This window comes from Nanorana parkeri, unplaced genomic scaffold (assembly GCF_000935625.1).
Source record: "Nanorana parkeri isolate BGI_ZX_2015 unplaced genomic scaffold, ASM93562v1 scaffold212, whole genome shotgun sequence".
In the NCBI taxonomy this organism is placed as follows: Eukaryota; Metazoa; Chordata; class Amphibia; order Anura; family Dicroglossidae; genus Nanorana; species Nanorana parkeri.
In genome coordinates this window covers 367,821-376,898 of record NW_017306480.1, presented here as the reverse complement: position 1 = coordinate 376,898, position 9,078 = coordinate 367,821, and positions in this window count along the sequence as shown.

The following is a 9,078-nucleotide window of genomic DNA, read 5'->3' as shown; positions in this document are numbered from 1 at the left end:
AAAACCATGAGGGGGATGAAAAACCCCCCCCCCCCCCCTCATAGTTCTCCTTTAACACAAACCGGCTTATTCAGTAAAACAAACCAATAGGAACCAACTAGAACCTCAGCGATCCTTGTGTGTTTAGTGGCAGGCTATCTTGGACTGTATTTGATTCTAAAGCCAAAACTTGATAGGCATTTGTCCTGTTTCTAGGCCCTGGTGGTAAGGAACTATTCTGTCTCTATTTCCTAGCAGCAAAAACTTGTCTCAAAATTACTCTGGCGACTCTCCTTACATCAATGAGATGTACATATGAGTTTTTAATAAATATTGTGAACCGGACAGTCCATCAGTCTGATGTTACTCTGATTCATGGCTGCGTTGGATTTCTAACTTCATCTTTCTGCCAATCACACATCTGAGCAGTCAGTACTGTTTTCTTACACTGCTCTGCCATAACCCTGTACTTTGACTTGCCTGTTTCTAGTCCACTTGTGCAGCAGTCCTTCTCTCCCTATCCTTACACAAGGCCTTTAATTAGGTCTTTCCTGTATCTTCATTCCATATCTGTATTTTCTGTGTCCTGTATCGCTGTGTGTATTGTTGTACTTGGTTCAATTATTTGCTGGGCTGCTGTAACCAGCCAACTCCTCACAATAAACATTTTAGCATTATGCAAATACTGAAGTCTCAGTTCCTCTATAATGGTTCCAGCCTGCTCAGATCACTCACATGGGATCCCAACATTGAACTCTTGATAGTTGTGACATACAAATAGTGGCAAAACCCTAATATTTTTATACCCCATATATGAAACATAACCATGAAAACCTGGCGCCACATCTACACTCTGAAAGCCACATTAAAAGAGAACTATGGGCCAACCTTTTTTGGGCATAGTTCTCTTCAGGGTCACAGGAGGACATATACTAATGCTTTAGTCCTAATGTCTTCCTGTGACCCAAAACTAAGCATATAGCAGGCTAATGCCCGCTATATGCTGACAGCGCAGAGCCAAGCTACAGTCAGAACGGAACCACCCCGCTGGCTGATTGAAAGCTGGCTCTGCCTCTCAGTGCTGGAGAAACAGAGAGGGGAGGGGGGAGAATCCCTGTGGGGAGCAGTGACTGTCAGCCACCGCTCTCTGCAGGGAGAGGATCAGGAAGTCAACGATCGGCGATGTGTGTTCGCTGACTTCCCGGTAAATAGAGCTGCCCTGTGACAGCTTCAGTGTCACATGTCGGCTTGATTTATGGGGGTGAGTGTTTTTCACACCCCAAAATTCTCTTTTAAAGAATACTTGTAGGTGAAACATGCAATATCATCTCAATAAAATGCATGCACTGAGATTACATTGTAGTATTTCTTCAAAATAGCAAAAAGGATTTTCAGCACACCATCCATGATAAAACTAAATCAAATGCCATTGTGGGAAAGTTGGTTTTTCCCATAGGAAATTGGAGGAAGTTACTACCAGAGCCAGCACAAGGTAGCTTCTCATAGTACCATTTGCTGGTAAGTCCTTTCCTGCCCTCACTACCCAAAAACCTGATTACTATTTATGAACGATCCTGTTTTATAAAGATAACTAGATTGTAAGCTCTCAGGATCAGGGCCCTCCTAACCCTATTGTACTGAAATTGTATTGCAACTGTACTGTCTCCTCCATTTTGTAAAGCTCTGTTGGTGCAATATAAATCCTGTATGATAATAATACCTGTATGTATTGATAGTCCCAGTTCCTGGACTTATCCCCTCTTATTGTAGCCCCCAAGTGTGACACTCACATGGTTTTATCAGGTGTTGTCATCTTCATGCTGGACCGTAACACCTCCTCCTGTGGAAGCAACTGTAGTGAAACGCATTGAGATATAAACCAGACACTACCCATCGCTTGAAGCTTCGAGTTCCTAGATGATGGAATTATTACCATGATACAAGATATAGGGAATCAACAACAGCGCTGTCTTCATAAGAGACTGTATGCTTTATAGAGGATGTCTATGTCATGCACAAAGAATGTTTTACCTGTATGGATGCTTTTTAAAAGGAAATAATAAATATGTTTTGTTTTATAAACTGAGAATTTATTTTTGTGTACCGAAAAAATCTCATTCAGTCTTAAACTTTACCAAATATAATTGTGAAATGTGTAATCAATCATTCTCCATTTCTCCAGTTTCCATTCACTAGAATCTCACTCACTTTAAAGAATACATTCTGTCCTTAAAAATCTAGAAATCAGATCCAAATAATATCACGTCTTCCTGTGTACATGGGCTACTCAGAGGGTAACATGTAGACATGACACATTGTATTTACAATCACTGTATAGTAGAGTCATGTACAATGAATTATCTATTTTAGGGGAAAGCTGAGACTTAAACTATCTTTAGAGATTCAATGTGGTTCTTAAAATATTCCTAATAACATTCAGATACTAACTCAGGACCCCTGATGTTATAAGCAGTCGTTTTTTATATGGTGACCGTAGTTTACACAGTTCTTCACATACTTCAAGTTTTCAAGTCAGTTCCTGTCCTCAAGGAGCTTACAATCTAAAGTCTCTATTCAGCATACATGAAGGTCAAGTTAGACAGAAACCACTTAACCTACCAGCATGTCTCTGGCATGTGGAAGAAATTAGAGTACAAATATCATCCTAGTCAGTATCTGAACCAAGGCTCTATCACTGTGTAGCCCAACTATTCAATCATGTAAGCAGTAGACCATTGAGTGGCCTTTGAGCCTTTCTTGGTGCTCCCATTGCATCTGACGATAATAAAATGGACATAATAAGCCAACATAAAGGGTGCCATGCAATGTGTCATGTGCCTCATTCATCAGTCAACATGGTGAATGGTGGGTGTCCTTTAAGGTTTATTGTGACACACCTTTTCCTATTCCAGGATCAACTTTCTTTTCCAGCTACTGTGGTACATCGGTTCGCAACCTTAATTTGTTCCACGATTTTGGTCGCGAACCAAATTGGTCGTGAACCGAATCAAATTTCCCCATAAGGTTCAATGTAAATGAGGTTAATCCGTTCTGAACCATATGTAAATTCATCAGCGCTCTGCACTTTCTTTGGAGCACTTTCTTTGAATAATACTGTGCAGTACTGTATGTGCTAAAAAGCTTCACAGCAAATGTGCACAGGTCTGTTTGCAACCGCGATCTCGACAAAAGGAAGCCACAACCACGCATCAGAGTGGGGAAGATGGCAATGGTTGTGTTCATCACCCAATGCGGAGTTCGCGAACGGAAGCAAAATTTTGCCGAACTTCCTGTTCACGACCGTATTGTTTGCGAACAGAGGCGTCATGGACCGTAGCACCTCCAGGTGGCGCAGGAACCAGGTCCTGCAGTTTCTGCGCTCACCTACAGGTGTTTCAAGGCAGACAGGAGATGTCAGGTACCAGACCACCACTGGGTGGTGCTGGAACCTGCATGTTCAGTCCTCACCTGTGGCCGTCTCCCAGCTGTTAGTGATTAATCACCACCAGGGAGGGTATTTAATCCCTCCCTGCAGTCTGGATATTGCCACAGTATCCTGTTGCCATTTCCTATGAATCCGGAGCCCTGTTCCATGCTTGTTGTCCGGAGCTGTGACCAGCTTATGTTCCTGAGTCCTGTTTCCTCCTTGTACCCTGACCTTTTGTCACTTAGTTCCCCTGGTGTTTTGCTTTGCTCCCCGGGTTTACTTGCCTGTTACTTTTTGCATGTGGTTTGTTTTAGATGTAGTTGGTTACTCGTACTTGTTTCTGTTTATATTATTTTGGTTGGCATATTAAAACTATATAAAAAACTAATTTGCCTTGTCTTGTGTGGTCACGCATTTGGTCCTTCTGCGAGGGTACCTGCGCAGTGTGGGGTCACCTGTGCCGGTATCCCTGATACGAGGTATTACTGTATTACCATTTAGTAACATGACATCTTGATGTTGGAAGACTTCCAGATGCTCTGCCAGATGGCAGATGCTGTGATCTCAGGTCTGACCGGGAACTAGTAAATATATCTTGCCTAGCGTGTTAGACTGAATGATGCCTGAATGGTTAAACATTTCCCCTTAGCACCACCTTCCCAACATTTCCTATTATTAGCCAAGAGGAAAATTTCCACCCTGCGCCTCTCAGGACAGTGCCCCCCGCCTACACAGCGTGTATGCAAACTAAATGTCTTGAAATAGAATAATAAATGCAGGTAAAATATTATAGATGAATGAAGTGACTACATTGTGCCGCAATGAAAGAGAAACGGAATAGAACCAAAATATTCTGAATATCTGTGTCCACAGATCTAAGCTGTCTGGATCTCTTCAGATCCTTTTACTGCCATCGCATTTTTCTCAACTTTTCAGTCTTATTGAGCAGAGTAGCCAGTATTTCTTCATAGTCATTTATTTGGGATGATTGTTTCTTTACTGTCTGTCTATAGTTGTTGAGTTCATGTTTCTGGTGATCTGTGGTGTATTCCTGCTGTTTTACTCTGCTTTCCAGTTCAGCTATCCTGATCCACAATCTGGTAATTTTATTTTGGGAGTTACATGTATTGTCATCTAATGGTTCCACGTCCTCCAGGTTGGAATGGTTTTCCATTGTCTCAGGTTCACTACTCTGGGGTGCATCAAGATCTCCATCTTGTTCTTCCTCCGTATTTTTGATGGCCCATTTCTTGGCTTCTCGTCGTTTCCTGAGAGGTTCTTGGAAACCTTTTGATTTTTCTTGATCTTGGAAATTCTCCCAAATGTTTTGGATCTCGTCACAAAGCTGCATGATCACCTTTTCCTGTATTATCTCTTCCGGCTTTCCTGCGGAATGTTGTAGGATGTCTGTGTCTCCTTCCTGCATTTTTTCAGCTGGTCGATCTCTACACTCCTTCAGCTCCTCTATCGTCCTCTGCTTGTCCTGTATTTCTCTTTTAATACTGTGCACTTCCTCCCCTTTTTCCTTTCTTAGGTTACTTATTAGAATGTCCTTTTCCTTAAACTCTGCCTCTTGTCTTTGTATTTTGTTTAGCAATTCCTGAATTGCCATTGGCGGATTCTGTTTTTCTCGTTGGAGAAGTCGCCATGCATTGTTAAATTCACTGAGCTTTGCACAAAACACTGAACATGAGTCATTCAGCTCTGTTAGCTGACTGTCCATCCAACTTTCTGCGGGGGAACAATCAAAGCTGATTTTCTTTGAAGAAGAAGATTCATGGTCACGACCATGCAGGGTGTTATTATGGCACTTTGGAGAAGTATTGATATCCGGACTGGATGAAGTTGTTTCATATGTTGTCCCAGTTGCTTTATGTAGAGTGGCTCTTTCTAAATGGCACATGTCATCGTCATCCCAAACTGAAGAAGATCCATGGTCATCACCAAGCAGACTGTAATTATAGTGCTTTGCGGAAGCATTGATATCCATGTCGATCGGAGTGGTTTCAGAGTTTGCTCCGGGTGGTTTTAATAGTGTGGTTCCTCTTAAATGGCAAAGGTCATCCTCATCCTGAATTGAAGAAGATGCATGGTCATCACTGCACACACTAGAAATCGAGTGTTTTGGGGAAGTATTGATATCCCTGTTGGGTGGAGTGGTTTCAGAGTTTGCTCCAGGTGGTTTATATAGTGTGGTTCCTCTTAAATGGCAAAGGTCATCCTCATCCTGAATTGAAGGAGATTCATGGTCATCACTACACACACTAGGAATAGAGTGACTTGGGGAAGCATTGATATCCATGTCGAGCGGAGTGGTTTCAGAGTTTGCTTCAGGTGGTTTTAATGGTGTGGTCTCTCTTAAGTGGGAAAGGTCCTCCTCATCCTGAATTAGAGAAGATTCATGGTCATCACCATGCAGGTTATATTTAAAGTGCTTTTGAGAAGTATTGATATCCACGGTGGCTGGGGTGGTTTCCGAGTTTACTTCAGGTGGTTTATATAGTTGTTCATGTTGTTCATCTTCTCCTTGTGCCCCTATATAGCAAGGAGGCAGAGGACCGGTCTTCACATGAGCAGCAACTAAACAGAATAGACAAAAAGAATTGTGAAAAGGAGAGGAAACTGGAAAAAACTTAAAAGACGTCTAAACTTCAAAATGTACATTTTCAGCTTTATCTTGTGGAGACAAAATGTACAGATCTACAGAGTCCTGATTTCCTAAGACGTCAGACGCATGTTGCAGTGTTGTACGCTGACATCAAAGACACCACCGACTTTTTATTCTTTGCATACCTTATTTTTTATTTTCCTTCCCATTCATGACAGTGGACAACTAAGGGCAGGTTACTAGATCTCCCTTTACTTCCTGGATTTCTGGCACATGTGACTAGGACATCTGACCATGCACATCAAGTCAGGGGAGGAAAATGTCTTTCCCTGAGATCTCATGAGATTACAGATGAGACTTCACAGAAATGTTCTACTGACTTTCCCATGATGCAACGCATGAGCACAATTTCATCCTTTGTGCCAAAGAGGACCCGGAAGTAGAACAAAAAGTAATTATAAATAAAATAAAAAATATGTTTGTTTAACTAATGAATGTAAGATTATTTTATATCGGTATGCAGAGCTACATGCTGGTGTGATTTTTAATGGAAGGGGGTAAAGGTTCGCTTTAACTGCAAGAGCATAAAACGCTTATATATGTCATTCAGAATGTAATGGTTGCAGACCATTGATCATGTTACCATCATGCTCATTTCTGTCTCTGCAAACTTTGACTTAATGTTATATTAACCTTAACTTGAGGTTCCTTATTATTACCAAGCTGACCATCACTGGGTTAGGACTATATCACACATACAGGTGAAACTCGAATAATTAGAATATCGTGCAAAAGTAATGACAGTAAGTGCTGCAAAAGGGGCCCAAACCAAGTACTGAGTACATATGCATGCTTGTACTTGTCAGAGGTCCGATATTGTTCTATGTACAATCCTTGTTTTATTGATTGCATGTAATAATCCACTTTTTTGAGGTTGTGGATTTGGGGTTCTTGGGGTTTTCATGAGCTGTAAGCCATAATCATCACAATGATGACAAATCACGGCTTGAACTATCTTGCTTTGCATGTAATGAGTCTCTCTCATATATTAGTTTCACCGCATAAGTTGCATTAGTGAAATAAATGAACTTTGCACCATATTCTAATTATTCCAGTTTCACCTGTTTCACCTGTACATCACATAACTGCTAACTCTGGTAAGTACTAAAAAAATAGGAACAGAAATCCCCAGGGAATGTAACACACATTGTACTGTAGTGAAAGCCATGGCAGTCACATTGATGAAGACACTTACCGCCCTCCTCTATAATTGTCAGTATCTCTTGCAGCTTCTCCGGGTCTTTGTGTTTCTCACTGAACAGGAACAGATCTTTAGCCAGAGATCCAACGCTGGGCTGGTTTTCCTTTATACGCATTTTCTCACCATTGCTGGTGTCCACCAAATCATCAAGCACCACAATGACATGTTTCCTCCCTGTAAGAGGAAGGCACAGTCACTTCAGACTCTGAATACAGGAGGGGTTGGGGGGATGGGGACTTGTCAGCCATATTATGATAAAGGGGGTAACATTCTCTACTCTCCACTATATTTATAGGCCATACATGGTTGTCACATGTCTGCATTTGTTCATCTGCCTTTCTACCCCTCCGCCCCAGCTGTGGTATGTTCCTCAGTGTCCTCACGTCTAATGCATGTCAGTGGACAAGCATTAGACTTGATGACTTCAGTGGTTCAGAGACCATTCCATGTGTTTCCACAATTTATCAGAGTTGGAGGACCACTAATGTCTGGCTTGGTCCAGTATGGCAGCCAGGTAGTATTTTGTGACATCGGGGGCACCCATACCTGCAAAAGATTTAGGGGTGTATAGGCTCAACTTTTAGATGCAAGCTTTCCTGCCAGACCAGATGAAGTAGTCGAGAGTACTCTGTAATTCTTTCAGGTACGTAGGCAATATGGGAATTGGCATAGCTCAAAATAGGTACAATATATGAGGGAGTACAAACATTTTGATTAAGTTGACTTTCCCCACCCAAGACACAGGGGGATGGCATAGGTTTTTGCAGACCTCTTTGACAGTTTGCAGGAGAGGGATGTAATTAAAAAAAAAAACAATTTGGAGCTAGGTGCGGTCACATGCACCCCTAGATAAGTAAAGGAGTCAAAGTTTGCCCATGAGAAAAGAGAAATGGATGCAATGTCACACTTAAGTTGAGGTGACGAGTTATTCAGCAACATTTGGGATTTGGAGTGATTCATTTTATACATAGAGACATAACTAAATCGGGAGAGTACATGTTGCACCGCAGGAAGAGAGCTCAAGGTGTTGGTCATGAAAATAATAACATCGTCAGTGTAGAGTCCTATTTTTGTGTGTGTTGTCCGACAGTTATGCCAGCTATGTCTGGAGATCGGCGTATAGCTGCCGCTAGCAGCTCCATTGCCAAGGCAAATTTTAGCGGGGATAGGGGGCAGCCTTGTCTTTGCTAATGGTGAAGGGGGTCGAGAGTAGGCCGGAATTCAGCACTCTAGCACTGGGGTAGTGTAGAGAGCTCCAATAGCAGATCCTAAAAATGTAGTGATACCAAACTTCTACAACACAGCTTTAAGGTAGCTCCAGTGTACTCTATCGAAAGCCTTCTCTGCATCTAGGGATAGGAGCAGAGAAGGCGATCTGTAATGCTCAGCACATTGAATAAGGTCTATATGTCTCCTGGTGCCATCTGGTGCTTGTCTTCCATGTACAAACCCCACTTGATCAGGGTGGATCAGACATGGGAGTATATGTAGCAATCTGTTGGTGATTCATTTAGCATACATTTTTAGGTCCGTATTTAGGAGCGAAATGGGTCTGTAGTTAGCTGGATTATTAGAAGGTTTATTAGGTTTAGGAAAGGTCACTATTACAGCTTCTAAAGACTTCTTTAGAAACTGACCAGATGTAGCAGCTTCATTAGCTAGTTTGCAGAGATGTGGGGCTAGAGTTACCGTGAATGATTTGTAGTATTCCGAACTGAAACCATCAGATCCTGGTGCTTTGTGTAAAGGCAAATCCAAGATAACCCTGGTGACTTCCGGCACAGAAAAGGGTTTTGCCATAGA